A 20960-nucleotide genomic window follows, 5' to 3' on the forward strand; every position below is an offset into this window, starting at 1 on the left:
GTTTGTTACTGCCAGGGAATGTAAAACTTAAAAGTACATGTCCTGTCTTTCAGATTCACTGCACCCTGTCCTTAGGGTTACTTAGGGCCTGGCTAAGGGGTGATTTAGGTGTAATAAAAGGGGAGTTTAAGGCTTGGCAAGCGGCTTTAAATGGCAAGTCAAAGTGGCAGTAACTGAATACACAGGCCCAGCAATTGCGGGCCTGAGACAGGTTTGAAAGGCTACTTGTGTGGGTGGCACAACCAGTGGTGCAGACCCACTAGTAGGGTTTAATATATGGGCTCTGGGTACATGTTAAACCACTTTACAAGGGACTTACAGGTAAACTAAATATGCCAATCAGATATACGCCAATGCCACCATGTTTAGGGGAGAAGTACATGCACTTTAGCACTGGTTAGCACTGGCAAAGTGCTCAGAGTCCTAAGACCACCAAAAAGATACAGCAAAAAGTGCAGGGAAGGCCGTTCTATGGATGACAGGTCCAACAGTAGGTCAAGCATACAGTAACCTAAACATTTTGTAATTGGGCATATCATCTTCAAAGGGAATGGGAGTGAATGTGAACCTAAAGTCATGGTTGCTCAAATTGTTGCTTGAAGTCGGTCCATGGTGACAATCTGATTACAAAATTAATGGTATCTCGTGTATATCTTTGTATTTTGCTTACCAGTGCCTTAAGATGTTTTCTACCAAACTAGAACTGTTTTCATCCAGCGTGCTAGTACTGCTCATTTCCTTCTTTATTTTCTTTGAAGAAGAATGGTAAAAATGCCAGGGTTTGTTCCCTTCTTGAGGTGCAGTCAGTTCATGATTCCTGTCAGTTCCGTGTATTTGTTGTCTGTTTCACCTTCCATGTTTCTGTACAATACGTGTTTATGTGAGTGCCCTGTGTGTTTCCATTATGTGGTGTTTGTTCTGAATAAAATCCCTCTTTAGCAGTAGGATTGATGAATATTACTTTGTTATTCCTCAATAATTTAATGTCTATCTTTTCACTAGCTATGTTGTATAGATGTTTTTTGTGCTGCTAATGTGAGAAGAAGAGGCAGTATTTGATATTAGCACCCTGTATTGGATGCCTGAATTGAATGCTTCTGTTGGCTCAGACTATAACAGTGCTGACATTAATGGCTGGTATATGCCTGGGAGCAGCAGTCCAGAAATATATCATAGCTTCAGAATGGCACATTGGGACCTAGAGGGATCCTGGAAAATGTCAAGCATCTTATGCAGACAATTTGATTCTCATTCTTAGAGCTGTAGCATAAATATGTTGTGATGAGGATAAAAAATGCTACATTGCACATACACACAAAGATAGTGCTGTAGACAACTTTCTGAACATCTTCCATGGATCTTTCCAACCAGATGCAAAGAGTAGGATGTACGCGTGATCAGTGCAAAGTGGCATTGAACAGAGACTAACTTGTTATCCTCATTTTCTCTGATTGAATGTTTGCTGCACAGAAGATTCACTGAAAAACGAGAAATTGTATGAAGTACCCCTTGATTTTAAGTTGCGAATGTTAATCCAATCACAATCATTTCCGAGTGCTTTTGAAATTGAAAGAACAGTAATGGTTATAAGTAAAGAATTGTAAAGTGACCAGTTGCTGCCCTGGTAGTAATACAGTAACATCAAGTTGGCACCTAATCTGCCTGTATGAAAGTGTGACTGCTGATTGTAATTAGCAACGACATAACAGTGAGACAACCTCAAAAATTATGAAAAAATCAGAATGTCTTAAATTGAACAGAGTCCCACCCACCACGAATGTAGAATCACTTCAAAGTAGTTTACTTTTAAGGGCAAAGTTAACAGGTTTTACTGTTCTTGCATCAACATTGTACCCCTGCTTAATGAAAGATGTGCACTAACAGATTGAAAGGAAACATAGTGATGTTATGGGGTTGTCAGAGGTCTGCTAAAGAAGGAAACAACAATTTATGACGTAAAACCTGAACACAAGGAGCGTGGAAGAAATGTACAGTGAATTGTGAAAATGTGACACTTATAAGTTGTAGTGTTTACTGAGCTAAAGCGAGGTGGGAAGAAGAGGAGTCAGGGGTATTAAAGGTCCGGCAAAAAAACTAAACTATCTCGATTTTAAGGTGAACTAGTAAATCACCACTTCCCTCGTATTGCACAACTCATGAACTTACACATGATCACACAGATGACCCCACAGAAAATACTGATGCCATTGCTGATGACATAACATCTCCAGTGATGTGCTGCACACAGGAAACTGAATCTAGGAGCATGAGCTTGGCATTGCACAGGCTGGAGATCACCAGTACCAACAGATTACAGCTTTGCCACATCTGTAGGGGGGTCTGGTAGCTCCAAAGACTAATGTATCCTCTGTAAAGGGTTGCATGACATAACATCAACCTACAATAGTATCGCATCCACTACATTGCCTACCACGGCATCACTAAAGCAAGTATATCATTATTATTCTTACCTCCACATCCACTTACCGAGATTAGCCTTCCAATGTGGTGGCTAGGAGGTAAGTGATGTGGATGAGAGAATGTTGTTATGTGATATAAGGTATGTGATATAGCAGAGGTATACCATGCAGCAATCTCTTTTTTTTTTTTGGCACCATTGTCAAAGGTTCAAGTCCCAGCAAATGCACTCAGTCTTTCAACCCAAAATGAATACCATTGAGGTCGGTAAACATAGGGATCTGCTATATGTCAATAGCACCAAGATGCTGAACGTGTGCACTGCAGATATGCCTTTTTTATGTGCAATGTGTAAAGCTCACTGTCACTCACTTTATCATTTGCATAGTGTATAGAGTGCATGGCTTGCTGTCTTGTGTGTTGTTTGTTCAAGACTTGCCACATTTCCTGTGCTTCAAACACATTGAATGCCACATAATTTCAATATATTGTCCACATGGGGCTACTGGCAGAGGATATATGCATGCCTTACCTTTGGGTTTAGATTGTCCATTGTGAGGTGCACAAATACTAAGCAGGTTCTTAACCCATGTGTTTGTTAAGAACATGCAGAACATGGTCCTGCTCTATATTCAGCTGTCAAATGGCATGTCCCCTAATACATAGTCCATCACTACCTGCCCTCAAAACTAGTCTATCAGTCCATTAATTACACACCATACTGGTGGCCGGTGGGGGAAAGTGTGGTGTGGGTAGTAGATTCCCATAGCTTTTAATGCTATTAGTTATGGAACAACTATTTCGTGTCATGTGATCAAAGAAAATGTTCTTTAGGTGCATTGGATCACCCTTTATCGCCAGTGTTTCTCTGCTGCCATCTTTCAAATACTTTGAGAAATCACCACAGATAGCTGACCCCTTTTTGTATAAAGACCAGTAAATATGTTAATGTGGATTACCTTTCATGAGATGTCTCTGATAGATGTGTTTGCCATTAGTTCAATAGGAGTTTGACTCCTGTGGGTTTATCAACTTTAAATTACTCTGTGCAGGGAAATGTCTTCACAAAAACAGATCAAGGAGATGGGTATATATAGCGACCAATATCTACAGTTTTAATCTCCAGTTGAGTGGAGTTGCATGATTAGGCTCTTGAAACAAGAGAGGTGGAGATGTTTCTATTTGTAGGTTTTCAATTAGCCCAGAGTTGAGGAACCCTTAGCATTTATTTTATCAACGTGGCAGCACATAATTGATCCAAGCACCAAAAGGAAATGGCATATTTTCAATATTCAACAGATTTAATAGCAAAATTCAGACATAGCCACAAATCCACTGACGCAAGAACGTACACCATCCCAATATGTACATGTTGGTGTGGCAAAATAGTATTATTCATTTACAGGTTAGAAAACCTATTCATTTTGTGATAAATAGGCAGTTTGGCCATCTTCAATATTGTCTTATTAATGTTAGTAGATTGAGTTACCTCCTGGTATAAAAAACATGGTCGTCATTTAGGTGGTGCCAGGGGTCGCTGCTGTGACCCTAGCATGCCCCTTGTGACCCCTGGCACTGCCTTTGCGACCCCTAGCTTCAGCAGTGGCAACATCAGTGCCAGTAACAGAAGCAGCTCGTCCTTATGGACGTTGGTAGGGGCTTCACTCTCCTTGCTTTTTGTAAATGTTTTATACCAATAGTGAATATTACTACATTATTCCCTATTAGTTTAGAAAATACAAATAGCTGGAATATGACTTTCCCTGGCAGCTGAGGTAAATCATTTTTTTTAAATGTATGTATGTTGTGCGCATGTCTGCATTTATGAGTATGTATATCTAAGAGAGTGTGTGTATGCGTCAATGTGTGTGTATGTTTAGGCAGAGTGTGTGTGCGTACGTGTGACTGTGTGTTTTTGTGTAAGCATGCATATGTGTTAGTGAAAGGGAAGGCGAACTTGCATGTGAAGTCACTTCCGCTACCCTGGGCATTTTGGTGAATTGACCTCCATAATTAAAACAACAGGCAAGTAGCCTGATTCACAAATCCCTGGCTGCAAGTGTATCTAGGGCCGTATTATGGTAAATGCGCATTTTCATTGTTTGCGCTGGGGGCACATTTAAAAAGGTGCGCTAGGTGCAAACAGTGAAAATGTGCCCTATAACTATGAATTCACTGCCCCTAAGGCAGCCGCAAACTCGTGCTACCCTGGGGCAGCGCATTTGGGTGAAAAACAGAGCATCTGCTTTACAGCCACTCCGTGTTTTCACAGTGCAGGCGGCAATCCGCCTGCACTTTTGAAGGGGGAATTAGAGATCCCCTTGCAGGCGGGTGCAGTAAGTGACTGCACCTGCCTGCAAGGGGATGTCTGGGGGTCCATGAGACCCCTTTTTCCCCTCGAGAGGGCTGCCATCACGGGGCGCACTGACAGTGCACCACCTTTTAGATGGCACACTCTCAGTGCACCTCCTGAGGTTCTTTGCTTCTGCGCCCGCGTAATACGGTGCGGGCGCAGAGGCAAAGGGATTCCCACATTTGCATGGGACATGCCCCACAGGGTCAAGACTGATTTGCCTATAGATTGCTCCGATCTGGGGTGGCAAAGTGAGCTAAAAAACAATGAAGGATTCAACCCAGATGTGTGACTGGGCGTGAGTGTCTGAAAGGTTTCAGCACTCCGTCCATCATCTCCTTGTGTTTGACGTCTACTCTGTGTCATAGAATCTAGTTGTTTGGATAGCACATTCATCACCAAGATGATTGTAGCCTATCCTCCCATACCTCTGGGGGATCTCTTTTGTTTCACTAGACCAGATATATTTCCTAGTCCTGGGTGAGTTCTGAACTTTCACCATCAAAAATCCCTTACTACATCTGACTTCTGTGCTCCTTTTTTCCTGCCCTTAAGCCCCCCACTTACCTCCCCCTGCCACAAATCCACCCCCACCATTCCTGCCTTGGCCTCCCTCCACTTACCCATCCAGCCACCCTGGTGAAGCACTCAGATGCCTTGCTGGTCTGGTGATGGTTTGTGCGACCTCCACCTGCTGCCTAGAGCCTGACATTCATTACACATAATTTACTTACAATGTGTCATATTATTGCTTGATTATCTTGAGTCTAGCTCTAACATCTACTGTTGGGTCCTAATCCGGCTCTCTCAATAGATCAAAACTTGAATACTTCTACGTAAATAATGATCAATACGTCTCCAAACTGGAAATAAGGATTGCTAAAGTGTGAAGTAAAAAAGACAACTATCCAAAAGTCATGTTTTCACCACACTCCCATACATATTAGGTTATCTGACATAGTTATATCCCCCAGGACACCTCTTACAAGGCCTAATGCATCAAAAATAAACTGGTTTTCAATCACTCATCTATGTACAACTCCTGTTCTGTAAGCGCTGTCCCTGGCGCAACAGAAACCATGCAGTTTGGATGGTGGACTAAGAACAATTACATGCAAAATTTGAACTAAACAGAGGACAGTAAAATAATGTCTCGTCAGCCGTGCCTCCCCATCCTCCTCCCATGCAGTGTGTTAATGAAGCACTACTGTACTGTGAATTATGAACTTGGACTTCTGCTTTTACTCAAACTATTCAAGAGACTTATAATAAAAATTAGCACTGTCTTATGTATTATCTCTTTCACCCAATTTCCTTCTTTTAGCTGGCATTTTAAGTCCTCAGCATTTCATGAATACACTGGTATCAACTTTCACTGTAAAAATACTTGCATGTGGATGAGTATCTTGTTGATATGTACTGGGCGAGCTACATTTGGGGACTGGGTCTGTGCTTTATAAATACCAGCCATGAAGTTAAAAGATAAAGAAAAACACCCTACTAAAATGATTGTTTTACGTTACATTTATTTTAAACCTCGTTACACTGAGAGCACAGTGTATGGATCAGTGCCAAATTCATCAAATGGCTGTAATATGCACTAAGACACAAATCAGATAACTTTGAAAGGTCATTACAAATTTTCAAACTGCAGAACTGTCTCTCTAAATTTTGGGTTTTAAAACTTAATGCAGGCGTTGGCTTAGCCAAGATCCCAACCTACGTCACTGCCCCTTCTGCACCTGTGACTCTGAATCTTCTCACTACAGCTCTACACTCCTGTCTTTAGTAATGACCATGGGGAAGCGAAGCGCTTGAGTCCATGAGTGTTTTGGTAGTGCAGCACAAGGCAGGTATTGCTGTCCATGGCAGTGATGACATCATCCTCCTGGCACCTGGTGCGGTGGCCTGGTGAAGCCTCCTTAAATATCATAGTCATTACTGAAATATTCTTGTCCACCTTACGACGAGTCCTAAAAAACAAGAGTAACATTTCGAAATGTTGTAGGAAAGAACAATAATCCAAAATCAAACACACTCAATGGCCTGATGGCGTGACACTTTAGAAAAAAAAGCCAAAAGGTTTGATGCAGCAACCTTTCTGCGCCTGTGTGCAATGATAAGTTGAGGAGCTCAATGCTTGAAAAGGACAATCACAGTAATTAAGCGAGCAGACTAACAGTTTATGCTACAAACAGCAATTAGCAAAGATGCAAAATTACCAAGAATACAGTAACAAGCATTGGCATAGCCAATAGGTCTTGCCTTTGGGACCTTATAAGTGTTTAGCCATGCAACAGTTGATGTTGTTGCACCAGGGATATTGTGCTGGATAACTAAACACTTATAAGGTCCCAATGTGGCTTGGAACCAGTGCTTAAATTGAGCTAGTAGTTGCTGGTTGGGTCCACTGGATCTTAATTTTGGGAATCAGCACATACTTTTCTTCATTGGAAACTTCCAGAGAGCACGCTAGGGGGACAACTCATAAAGGGAAAAGAATAAGGAAGAGAAAGGAAGAAAACGTCATACAGGGAGAAAGGGGGAACCTGCAGGAGTGAGATAAAGGAGCAGGGTGTGTCTGGTAGTCCATTAGAAGCATGAGGTTGGTTCAGCAAGCGAGGGGTTTGGGTTGGCTAAAAGAAGCCAGATCCCTTGACATTGGTTTAGTGTTGTAAGTCTTTAAAATAGAAGTTTGTTTTTTACGGAGTGCTTGCTACAGCAGTTCTGCCACTACAATGCTTTGTAAAACACAAGTGTTACTATTATTAAAATAAATGGTAGACATCTAATCGCTTTAAGAAGAACAGTGGACTGAATCGGCGATCCTGGGTGGAGGCTTATGAAAAGCAGATCGCACCTGTGCCACCATCAAGCGCGCTTAACTCGCTGAGCTATATTGCTGGCTCGTGGGAAGAGTAAAGGGACGCCACGAAAAATTGTGAGGCATATTAAGGAGCATAATTTAGAACCCTTAGCCCATGAAATACTTAAAGGTGAGAGGTGCTTGACCCCGGGTCCTTTGCATATTCTTCTAAATCAACTCTGTTGACAATGTCGGGACCCGCTAACTACATTTTCAGACTGCGGCGCTTCGTCATTTCCCTTCTCCCAATTGTCTTTATATTGGGAATTACTCCCATAAAATTGGTCCTGCCCGGGACCCCCGTCCCCAGAGGGTCCTTTTAATTGGGTGCTGGACTGGAGGTTTACCATGTTTAGAAGTGGCTCAGAGGAAGGAATAAAGTGCTTGTTTAAGATGTGCTGATACCAGCTCAGAAAGGCCATAGATAACGGAGCTGGGAGGGAGGAAGTCAGCTGATCTTAGATACCCGAGGGCAGCCTTCAGAAGACCACGCAGGAGTCAACTTGCATTCCTGCCCAGCTTCCTGTTACGAAGCAACATTTTTTGCATAACTTCCACGTTGCTCAGTATTGTGTGTCCTGCTAGAATCGAATGCAGTAGTTTTACAATCGATGTACACCATTTATACATTTTCTACTGAAAATTTACAGAATTATACTAAACAATAATTTGTACCATGCAAAAAAATACCCGTTAGCACTATCCTTATCAATGACAAAGTACACAGTGCGCAACAACCCTTCACTTCTGCCTTTCAGCGCACAGTAGAAGCTATATGTACAGGCAAAATCTGCATTTTAGTGTCCTCTGTTCCCTAAGCTGATCTCTCGGTTCTCTACATCGAGTTAGGAGTCTCATGAGAGAATCTAAATGCTGGATCAGATTAAACATGAAGTTGAAAGCCCAAAAGGTGGCCTGACTCCCAATCCGTGTTATCCTAGAACAAGCACATGAGTGGTGCGCGCACGTGCGCCACGGCGAGACATTTGTTTTGAATTATCGCGCACACGTCTGGGCACGATAATTCAAAACAGATGGTGCCTGTGCGGGTAACCGCAAGCAATAGGCCTCACACGCACGAGCGTGTGGTGAGCTTTTTGAAGCCCTTACAATCAGTCTCGCATGCGCGCTGCTAGGCGAGACCTAAAAACACCTTTGGGTCCGGGGTCTCTTTCCATGCTTATGGTGAAAATGTCTGCGATACCGGCCAACACTATTTTGTAATAAAGACATTACATGCTGCCCGGTTATAAAAGAAAATGTTCCTTTTGTGCCCTTTTTATCCTGTCTTACACACAGGACAGTTCTTGTTTCCTGCTGTTTTTGTTTTGCAGGTTGGACACTGTGTACTGGGGATGGGAAGTGGCTCTCTTGTTGTCTTTAATATATTCTCTTCCAAGACATTTTTAATGCATGTATGAAGTCCTTAGCTGAAGAAACTGTAGCTATCTATCCCATATACAAAAACATCCTACACCAAGAAGTAGACTTGCATGCTCGAACTATCTGAATTATCCAAAAGCAGCATTGTACACTGAAATGCGGCAAACTGATACTGCTAACCAAAGCAAGCTAATAATGTTTTTTTTTTAAAGCTGTTTGAGACATGTTATTATCTAAAATTGGGACTTACTGACTAGCAGGGACTGTAGGAAAAAGAAACGTTGTGCTTTTCTATGTCCAAACTATTACTGAAAGAGAAGTCTCACTACAAAGCACACTATCAACTAAAACTAATCTGGTATGGTTGTATTTTACCAGTTTCTACCCCTGTTCACCTACTGGGCACCTGTACTTCACAAACTGACATGGCTCCAGGATCACAATAACTACATTTGTAAGATTTTTACAAGCCTGACTCTTGGAAACACCACAATTCTAAATTATGATGGCTTTGCAACTAAGGGGCATATTTACAAGCAGGCGATAAAAAATTATCGCTGCATTTGCGGCTGTTTTCGGCCGAAAAGCGGCGATTATCTTATCGCCTAATTAGCAAGGTCACGCTAACGCACAAAACCTTGCTTTAGCATCAGAATTCCTAACGCCCAGCTTTGCATCTCTAATGAGATTCAAAGTGGGCGTTCCTGACCTAACATGACAGGAGAAATGTCGCTAAGCGACATTTCTCCTATCATCAAGCCCCACGCTATGAAGCATAGCATCAGGAAAAGTAGCGATAACCTCTGTTATCGCTACTTTCCTTACGCCTGCTTCAGGACTGACTTAGCCATGATATCCTATGGAAGGTGGATATCATGGCTAAGTTTGTGAGTCCCTATCAGTACTTCACTATCACACAGTAGGGGTAGGGGTCGGTTAGCAGCTCAAGGTTCTCTAACACACTGAACGGGTACATTGTAGGCAACAACGCAAGTTTCCCTCGCAAACAAAAGCATCCCTTATGTTTGAGCATCTTGAAGTTTAAAGATTAGCCGTGTAATAAGCAGATTTAAAATAACCCAGGTGCCCTGCAGAATCCAAAACTCTTATAGCCTCCTAAGGGTTACGTTTGCAATAGTCCTTATCTCCTACAGGCAGAGGTCTGGGTGGGTTCTCCTGTGCCTCTCGCAGCTCCTCCCGCCAGGACTCCCCTTCTCCCAGTCCCTCTCACATTAGGCTAAAGTTCTAGCCCCAGCTCTCTTATTGAACTAAAGTGGTCGATGTACCCGCCACCCTTATGTGCCTGGCATCATCCTGTCCCAGCTCCACTCACCCGAGCCCGGTCCTTGCTCACGGGGCTGAAGCGCCAACTGAAGCTATCCGTCACCAGCACTGCTTGCAGGGGCAGCTCCTCCTCCTGTTCAGCCCCAGCCGGCCCTTGGCCTCCACTGCTCGGGCGCTTGTCTCCCTGAATTGCTACAGTGGCCGCCATGTCTAGCTGAAGCCGGAGGGCCAGGCGCGATGATGTCAAAGACCAGGGCAACGTGGATCTGCTAGCAGTAAGAGACTGCCATGGACAGAGAAAGGAGACAACAGCATACAGACATTCTAACAAAAGAAGGACAAGTGTGGTGGGACGCATTACCAGGCAATGAGTTGGAATTCATATGTGCTCCTCCTCCGGTACTGTGAACCAACAAGCATTTGCAATGCAATAAGACCCGCATTTACGCGAGACCTATTGCCTTGGAAACGGAACTGCGGGCGGGCAAAAAGGCAGGAATGGGAGGGGGGCGAGAAGTCACAGACTGTGGGGGGGGAGACAAAAAAAGAAAATAGTGTTCGAAGTAAAGGGGCAGTAGCCATGGAAGGATACTAATAAATAAATAAATGAATGACGACATGCTCGTCATAAGGAGAAACTAACAAGCCTGAAACTGATCGGAAGGCAGCATTTAGGACCTAAGCCAATGAAAAAGATGGGCAGACAGCGGGCGGAGCTTCCACAAAGCTTCCACGCCATACTGAATACTGCATGCCTCGCAAAGCAAACAGCGCATGCGCTGCAACGCTAGGTTCGACCTAAAAAGGTCTAATTTCTCCTATCCTTTATTAAGTAATCACATCCTAAGATTCAACACTAGATCGCATTCCCTTCAAAGCATCTTTGACAATCCTGCTATCCAGAAAGGTGCACTGTGCAGCAATACCCAATTGATTTTTGTTAAATAATTCATAAATACGTATAAATACCAATCAAGTTAAATCAGATTTGAATGAATTCTTATTGGTAAGTGTAATTTAGAAGGATGTCAGATTTGCTATCTCAAGGTTTTGTTTTGTTCATTTAACTCTGCGTGTGCTCTATTGAGAGACATACACGGCAGGAACATATTATTTATCATTATTGTTATTATTGTTATTATGCATTCAATGAATGCAAGCATCGATATGACTAGGGGCGGCTGGCATCTACGGGTGGAGGGGGGGTGGATGCATGCACGTCAATAAAATAAAAAAAAATTAAAACCTACCGAACACAACATCCTCCGCTCTGGATCTCTTTTGTCTCCCACAGGACCTGGATGCTGCAGCTCCCGTGACCGATCCTGGCACTGCTCACATGCTGTTAACCAGCATGTGAGCAGCCCCGTGATTGGAGGGAGCTGCCTCACTCAGCACTCTGCCAGTGCACTGGAGGCGTTCACTTGCTCTCACAACAGCTATCTTAAGACAGCTGGGTTGAGAGGTTTACAGTGCGCATGTCTGGCTGGCCGTCGCCAAAGAGACATTCGCACTTCAAACAGTGCAAAGGCGGCCCTCTGCCCACCACTCCTCCCTGCTGTCACTCAACAGGCCCTGCCCCATCCTGATACTCGGTTCAAGATGGGATGAAGAAAGATACACATTTAATAAATTACCATTTTATTTTTCATGTTCTGGGGCTTTGGGGGGAATTTAAGTGGGGCGACACTCCCCCGCTCCAACAGAGGGTCTGCCCCTGGATGTGACTGTGAAAAAGTTCCTATGTTTCACAAGTCTGTCAACAAGTGGAGAAGGACATCATTAGTATGGGCGAACTGTTGAATCAGAGAGGAAGGACCGCTTCAAGCAGGGAGACATATTAAAGTAGGTTGCTATGGAGCAGTTTAATTTAACATGAGTACCATCCATGCTGCACCTTCATACCACTAATGCAATGTGTCCGCATGATTCATAGGAATTCGAGCGAGGCAGGTCCACGAAGCAAGAGAGATAACTCCTGCTGCCCCCCAAAAAGGTTGCAGGTCGTGCTGTTGCCTTTCAGTAATATTTCCACTTTAATGTGATAATAAATCATAAAGGAGTGTTTCCTATCTCTTTTCAGACATTCAGTCTGCGGCGCATAGGCATGGTTCTCAGCAGAGCGGTGTTATTAAGCATGAGTCACGTTTGACCGGCTGTGCAATCACATTAGCATTGAATTGTGAGATTGCCTAGGAACCGGTGAAAGATTGAAGAAAGAGATTTCTCACCTTCGAAAGCGCCTCGTCGCCATCCTAGCTCATTAGGTTACATATTGAAATCATCTTTGTATACTTACAGTCCTTTTTCTTTTTGATGCAATAGAAAGATAATGTTTGCTGAGCCCACAGACACATTACACACATTTGTATTATTTTAGTCTGCAGTCAAGAGAAGAAACGACAGAAAATATTGAATTATCATGTACAAATAATGTCTACAAAAAATCCGAAGAGAAGCAAACTTTTGCATATAGGAGTAGGAACAAAGGACTATGCACAGATGCGTTTTTACGGGTAGAATACTTGCACTAAATTGTGTGGCTGGTATGTCGCCTTTGCAAAGAGGGACATTGCACGGCTCTGAGCACGCGCCGTCTGTAGCGAAATGAACGAACACATGGACTGAACTTCGTACTGCGGCAGAAAAACCTGTGTTTATTATTCCTGTGGCTGCGTGGGGGAGCATCAAACATCTGGGATGGGCTTACTACGTGAGGGTAACATATGCACTGTCGACCAAGGCTCTAAATTCCTGTTGCAGGAGAAGCGCGTGCTGGCTGTGCAGCAGGGTTTATTTGTATCTCTACGGCAGGTGCTGTGTACGACATTCCATTTCAATAAAAAGTGTTATTAAAAAAAGGTTGTGTGGTAGACTCATATGAGTGCCAGGCAGTGCTTAATTTGTAAAATATTAAGTGCCAGGGCTCTGATCAGGAGGTACTGCAGCTTGCACCACCCATCACCCTTGTCATCGCTGCCAAAACAACTACTAACCATCCCTCTTGGATGTAAATGCACCAGTTCAGATTATTCCAGGTCCCCAAAGCTAAAGGAATGGCTGGGGAGGCAGATATTAGTAATTTTCTAATGTATATCGGTTTCCCTAACAACTGAATTACTTCTCATCTCTACATTACATGAGCAGCGCCATCTTGTGGCAGACTGCCCTAAGTGTGGTATTGACAATTAGGTGCTGGTGCTGAGCACCGGAAACCAATTAAGTGCAAGTGCTCAGCACCGGAAAGCTCCGGCTCAAGTTAAGCACTGGTGCCAGGTGGACACAACTGAGGAATTCCACTCTCTGGACAATGTAGTGGAATTCAGTGACATAGGGTATTCTGTGTCAGAATGTAGTTTAACGTGAAAAAAAGAAAAATTCAGAAACTAGCTGAATTTTTTAAATATGTAGATTCAAATGTTTCAATCTGATGTAGTTCCAATTACTTTTTTATATTTAAACTTCAAAATTCTGTTGCACATGTTTGAATAAAATAAAAATATTGCCTAGGCAAGAATTGTTGGCTTTAACAGTGCTTGTTATGTAATTATAGTGCAGTTTTATGAGCATGTCTAGATCCAACCCATATTTTCACATATTCATATTTCCTTGGTTGTATATCAGAATATTGTATACAGAAATATAATCTGGCATAAATATTGAGTCATAAATAATGTTTACAAAAACATTGTCCCATTGAGTGTAGATTTTCTATAGGACACAATTTTTCGTATGCTGGCCAAGCTAACAGATTTGAAACAAATATACCTAGATAGATTTGCAGAGTGAAGACGGAATGTAGACGTGATACTAATCTTAGTGAGATAGTATTGGGACCGTTCCTGACATCGTTCCAGTCCTCATGTCTCAAGGAGTGGAATACTGAGGGAATTATAGAGGTGATGTGCAGGAGTTACAAGATCAGCAGTTGCTGCCTGATTCTCGGTGCTGTTGGATGAATAAACTTACTGAGGCACTGTTGGAAAATGGCCCTCTCTGAAGGGTCACCCCAAACTTTTTTCCCTCTTCCTCTTTTTCTGACCGTGTCTGTGTTGGCTTTAGGACTCTGAGCACTTTCTCTCTGCTAACCAGTGCTACATTTGTGTGCCTCTCCCCTAAACATGGTATAGTTGCTTTACACCTGTTTGGCATATTTGATTTACTTGTAAGTCTCTTGTCAAGTTGTTTACCATATATCCAGGTTCTGTAAATTAAATGCTACTAGCGGGCCTGCAGCACTGATTGTGCCACCCACAGAAGTAGCCATTCAAACCTGTCTCAGGCCTGCCTTTGCAGAGCCTGCATAGGTTCGCAATGGGAATTTCTTGATACACTTTTAAGTAAGCCTGGTTAGAGTTCACTGCGTTCAGCTATGTGGAACTCCGCGAAGTGCAAAAAAACCTCTGTCGCGCTATGCCGAGCTCTGCAAGCAGCAGAGTGCGTTAGATAAATCCCGTTCGTGGGTGTTTGCCCGCCCTGTGCAATTATTGCGAACAGCACCATGCACAGCGCATGCAGGTGCAGCTTCCTTTCTGCCACTCGAGTAGATTTTTTACTTGAGCAGCAGCTTTCTCAACGCGAACGGACGGTTTCTCAATGCGAGCAGTCGCAAGCATACGTGACCACTCACAATGAGAAGTCCGACCGCCCGCATTGAGAAATCTCACCGGGTGGTTGATTTTCCACGTTCGCACTCGCCAACTTGACGTTCGGAATCGCGAACAAGGAAAAATCTTTCCGGGATATGGATTTTCCTCACTCGCCAACTTGACGTTGACGACAATGAGTGAGGAAAAACTCTGCTCTGCTACGCGCAGTGGAGTTTTTCATAAATCCGCGAGGTCCGGGTAACCCTGGGTGTGGAAAACTCTGCAAACTCCGCCAGGGTTACTTTTCAGCTGTAATTCCTGATCAGAGAAGAGTAGCTTTTTCATGTTTCATTTGTTTGGAATGGTAGTGATAAATATCTTCCTTACTGGTTGGATTTAGCATTACTGTTTTAGAAATGTCACTTTTAGAAAGTGGACATTTCTCTGCACTTACTGCTCTGTGTGCCTGACAACCTGTCCCCCATACATGTCTGGGGTAGGTGACAGCTACACATTGTGTATTCCCTTTAGACAGCTACAACACAGGAAGGATAGGAGCATCTAGGTATCTATCTACATAAATCTGCATTCTGATGGCCTTGCCTGGGGAGGATGGAATGGAGAGGCTAACACTTCACTCAAATAGGCAGTGTCCTGTCCCCACACAAAGAACTAATTACCACCACAGATAGCCTTGCAGACAGGACTAGGTTAAAAAGGGATACTTGTGCACTTCAGAGACCGGCTTTGAAAACATCACCCTTATCAAAGTCATTTTTGGGTATAAGTACTGGGTCTCTCTGACCCCTTAAAAACAGACAATTCTGGATCTTTAACTGAACTTCCAAAGGACTGCTTTGCTGCTTAAGGGTCTCATCTTTGGACTGCAGACTGGGAAGGCCTGATTTTCTCTAGTTTTACCCTGCTGCCTGCTGCTCTCTGACTCTGCTGAAGGGGAATGTACTCTGCCTTCCCTCTAAGTCATCTCCAAGGGCTTGTTGACTTGCCTCCTGTTGTGTGAGACTCAGGGATATCAAAGTCTCTACCCCTGCTCTTGTGCCTGGCTCATTTGAAGTGGCCCAGATACATGCAACACAGATTTCGATGCATCTTCTGTCTGTATGTTATAGAACCGGCGCATTGACCAGTGGCGGGCTCCTCCGCTAAGGCGGAGGAGCATTGCCCCACTGCTTTTACAAGTGCAAAGAAGGACAAATAAAATGATAATAACTTGTCGTCATTATCATTCTATTTGTTTCTGCTGCCTCGCAGCTTTGTGGGTGTGGCAGGCTGCTCTGATCTCAGAGCAGGGGGGAGGAGTGGTGGACACTCTGTAAGGTTCACAATGAGTGATGACTGGCCGGCCAAACAGTCATGCACACTTTGCATGTTCTCGACCCAGGCTGCATAACAGCCTGGGTGAACAGCCTGGGTGGAGAACATGCCCAGGCCCCCAGTCCCTGGCTGAGCGTGGAACCGCGGCGCTCAGACCAATGACAGTGCTGCATTGCAGCGTTGTGATTGGCTATGGGGAGCTTGGGAGCCCGGGAGATTCCTGGTTTCACCAAAACCAGGAAGAAGACGGAGAACAGATGGTCCCGCCGCTGCACCGCCAATCTCGTAAGCGGGCCCTTAATGTGTGCACTTTGGCGCTAGATTTCATATAGCATGGCATCTAAAAAGCGGAAATATAAAGGGGTGCTTCTATATGAACAGTAGATATAGAAAGGTTCATTAGACGGATTCATTTATTATACTAAATCTGCATCCTTCCTGGTGTGTATTTATAGTTGGTCATTTGCTGCACTATCTTTGAAGTATGTCCAGAGATTTTAACAAAAGGAATACATGTACCTTTTAATGTGGTGATTAAAATTACTAATGAAAAATTGTTTCACATTTTCTTATTCTCCATTTTTAACTCTATCTTCACTCCGCTCCTCAAAAAAACTCTTTGTCAATCCCAAGATTTCTTAATTGGCAGGTGTTTTTTTTGCCCCAAATTGACCTTGTACTAAGTCATATTCATTTATAATTGACCATGTATACTGTTGTACATGGTGAGTGATGACAGGGTGTTCATCATTCTTTCTTCAATTAAATATGTTCTCACATTTCTCAAGCTGTAGCCCTAGAGAGACCCAAGGATGGTTTATTGCAATGAAACCTTGTTCTTCTTTTGGATCATTTACATTAGGAATGCAACCACACAGAAAAAAAGATTATCAAAGGAAACCTTTTAAATGGATACAGATGGAAGGGTCCTTCGAGTGTGTTCAATAATTCAATATTGTTTTAACACAATAAGCAAATTCAGGAAACAGTCACTTAGATTCCAAGTTTCACCAACATCTTTTTGGTGCAATAGAATGTTATGGTCTTTAAACCTAGGTTGTTAGCCTATCTACCAAAATAAACAACTCATTCTGAAAAGGTTAAACAAAGGTATGTTGATGCAAGCTCAAGTTCAATTACAAATTTTGCTGTGCTTTTTCAGATACAATATAGCACAAATAGCTCAGCTGACGCATAGCATCTATAGCTCCTATATACAGCTCATGTGACACAACAGTAGCAAAGAGTCTCATTTAGACCCGAGAAAAAAGATGTAAAATGATCAAAAATATTGTGTTTTTGCTCTTTCTAGATACACTTTATATCTGACTGTAGGTTCTGCTTTTGGATGTGATTTGCATTGTCACACTTTTTGCTTCTTGTAACTTCAAGTACTAATTGGGGAAAGTTGATAACGTTGTACAAATGGGGCAATTAATGGTGTGCATCTGAATTTTATGCTGATGTATACATTTGGTTGAAAACCCTTTACACCTGATTCATAAAAGTAAATATAAAGGTGTATTTTTACTCACTTGTATATTTACTACTACACCTAGGTGCAACTCCCCACTTTTCTGCTATTCAGTGTAGACTTTTTTTTCCCCTAAAGTTTTATATAGCACAAACTTGACCCAAAGGTATCAGGTATCAGAGCGCTTTACAAGAGCACCTGGTGCATTACACAAGGAGACATTCATTTTTGTTAGGCACGGGAAGATTACATGATTTGCCCAGAATCACAGAATGTTGTGCGCCGTTACCGAGACTCGAACCCTGTTCCCCAGCTATTAGGCCACATCCTAGACTTGCAAATAGACTTGCACCTAGTTGGTATATATGTTCACACTTTAAATTGGGATATGCAGTCTTCAACAACAGGATTTATACGTGTTAATACCAGTAACTTTGTATATGTAGGTAGCGATCCCAACCATCTGTATTTATTGATTTTATGGGAGTGTGTTGAAGTATCTGTGAATGGCCTTGTGTGCTGCTTGTCTTACTCCACAGCTTTGTGAATCGCATTTTGTAGTACGAAAGTATTACTACTGTAATATTCCTTTACATACTACGAATGCAGATTCTGAATCGGGCCCTTAGTATCAATTGCTGCAAGATTTTTAATCCAGGTTCTAAAAATTCTAAATGACCCATTAACTGTCATGGCAAATAATAGGAGACCAAAAGTTATCTTTATACACGCCACATCGTCATATGAATTGTTATTATAAGTAACCTAAACGATACATTGATCACTATGATTGACTTGTCTAGTAGACAACCAACTAAAGTGGACATGCGTTAAAAGCTGACCAAATTAAGTTATCCTCTCCAAGCTAAGTGTAGTTTGACTCTCCCACGAATATCTTATCTGTGGGGATTTATTTACAAAATTCTGATTTTCAAAATCAGTATCTGTAAAGTTTCTTGACCAAAATGGCCACTATATCCATCAAAACATCTAAAAGCTTGGTTGAATTTTCTGCATTAATCTGCATTATAAGGGGCAGGACTATGGATATTCCTAGAATAATCAACATTGGGGATCTTGGGAAAATCTACATCAAAGTGATTACTTTATGGGCTGCATGCGAAAAAATTCCCAATTACTTTTCCCACCCTATATGTACACGTAAATGTAGTTCTCAGATATTTTGGTGTAAGTCTCCAAAAATAGTAGGAAATTGGCTCACTCACTCAGCCCGATTTGGATTTGAGAACCAAAAAAAAGTTAATGAGAAAATACTGGTTTGTCATCACAGAGACCCTAAAATTGTGAAAAAAGAGCAAGCAGGACCGCACATGATGGCAAAATTGAACTTTCGAAGCATACATGTATTTTTCTGAAGAAAGGCCAGGTCTTGATATCAAATTCGTTTTCATGCTGAGGGACAGATTGAAAGTGTTCCTGTAGTGTGAACCACATACATCAAATGGATGGTGCATTACCTTGTTTAATATATATTTTTTGAATATTTTAAAAGTATTTTTTTGCTTTCCATTTTGTTATGTGTGTGGCATTGATATCAGTCTGCCCTCTGTGCCTACTGGAGGTTCCTCCATCTCCTTTACCGTTTTTGTCCGATTTATTGACGAAAGTGCAGGATAAATTTGAGTGCTCTTTGAGGTACTTCGAAAATAATGAGCCCTAGATCACAAGGTAAACTGAAACCTCATCCACCATCACTGAAGCACCTACCTTGTAGAAAAAAAATCAATTGAGTGAGAACTGCACAAGAAGGCAGCATTGAATCTTCTTAACGCAGATTTAAAGGAAAGGCACGCAGCAATGTCAAATTATCTTTCAATGGAAAAATACAGATTCACAACGTCATTCCTAGCAGTCAGAGATTCTCATATTAAATAGTGTCTTTCCATTGGTACCCGCTTTTGTGTTATTTTTTGTTATGATGCTTGCATTTTTAATAGATGGACTAGAACGTTTCGTGATTTCCATTTTACTTTCTGCGTGTCGCCGAAGCGTTTTCTCTGGGAGTGCTTTGAAGTGTTTTCCGTCTCATTTGCAACTAGTGTCTGCTGGATTACCATAAGTGCATTGTGCGTGTTCATGAGGTAAATTCCAAAATGGCTTCTAAACTAGTCATTTTTTTCAGGTTTATGTCTCGGAGACATTCTGCGCAGAAGCACTTTGATACTCACGATAGTTGCCAAAGTGCATCTAACCGCTACGTTTATCATGAGCAGGAACAAGTCACTCAAATGTATTGGATGAGTGGACTCCATTCGCTTATTTTCTCTGAACGATTTGTGTCCACTTTAAGCTGAAAGGGCGCAGAAGCTCTGGCTTCTCTACCTTTTAAAATCAAAAATCAGCAATCGGTAGTGGGACACTGAGAACATGTTGTGTCATTACAGGTGCTTCCCACAAAGATTAGAAGAGGGCATTAGCACAATAAGTATGTTAAGGCTTATGCACTGACACCTGAAGTTGTATTTCATCCTAAATCTCCTGATGAAGTGAAACATACCATTTTAACTTTGTCTGTGCTCCCTTATGACTGGACCGCGCAAAACCAATTGTGAAAAAGTGAAAGTCATAACACCCACCACAGCTTCTACTGAAGAAGCACAACAAGTATCCTTTTGATTTCCGGTTCTAATTAACTGTGTTATGAGTTTAGTAGTGCAGGGCTACAATTTTGGGTTTTGATAGCCTGAACCCCAAACATTTACCTATATTTTCTTCACCCAAAATTTACCCCTGGCGGCTCAGCTTCAGCACCCTTGATCTTGCAATAAGAGTCATCACCCTCCACAACATCAGACCTAACAATTTAGCAGAGTAAAATCAAATAGTGACTGGGACAACCAGATAACCGAGGGCCACATGCACACATGATTATTGCAGTCGGATACGGTCCCGATTGGGCCATTGCCTACTGCAAAAAATGCTTTTACATAGGAACAAATGTCAAACTATGATTCGTAACTTGTTACGGAGTCACAATTAGGTCTAGCGATTAGGGGGCAGATTTATGACGACTGGCGCATCCCTGCATATCAGCAGGGATGCGCCAGTTATTATGCGCCACAGCTGCGCCACCATGGATGCGCCGCATTTATAATGCGGCGCACCATGGGGCAAAAACGGCACAGATGCGTGACGCATCTGTGCCGAAAAGTGGCGCATTGCTGGAGTTGCGTCGCAAGCGCGACGCAGCTCCAGCAATGATCTGGGGGGCCCTATCTGTACAATGCTGCGTCAATC

General features: G+C 42.6%; 1 protein-coding gene and 1 long non-coding RNA gene across 4 annotated transcripts in view; one reads left to right on the forward strand and one right to left on the reverse strand.

The window, feature by feature from the left end:
* The window catches only part of GRM5 (glutamate metabotropic receptor 5), a 967034-nt gene that overhangs the window by 299236 nt on the left and 646838 nt on the right, over positions 1 to 20960 (forward strand). The window lies entirely within an intron of this gene.
* Positions 6317 to 20960, reverse strand: part of LOC146805840 (uncharacterized) — a 57164-nt gene continuing 42520 nt past the window's right edge. The window contains exon 3 of the long non-coding RNA XR_014967920.1: positions 6317 to 6744. This is a non-coding gene — a long non-coding RNA (uncharacterized LOC146805840). The remainder of the gene's footprint in view (positions 6745 to 20960) is intronic.

This window comes from Triturus cristatus, chromosome 8, assembly GCF_964204655.1.
Source record: "Triturus cristatus chromosome 8, aTriCri1.1, whole genome shotgun sequence".
Taxonomy (NCBI): Eukaryota; Metazoa; Chordata; class Amphibia; order Caudata; family Salamandridae; genus Triturus; species Triturus cristatus.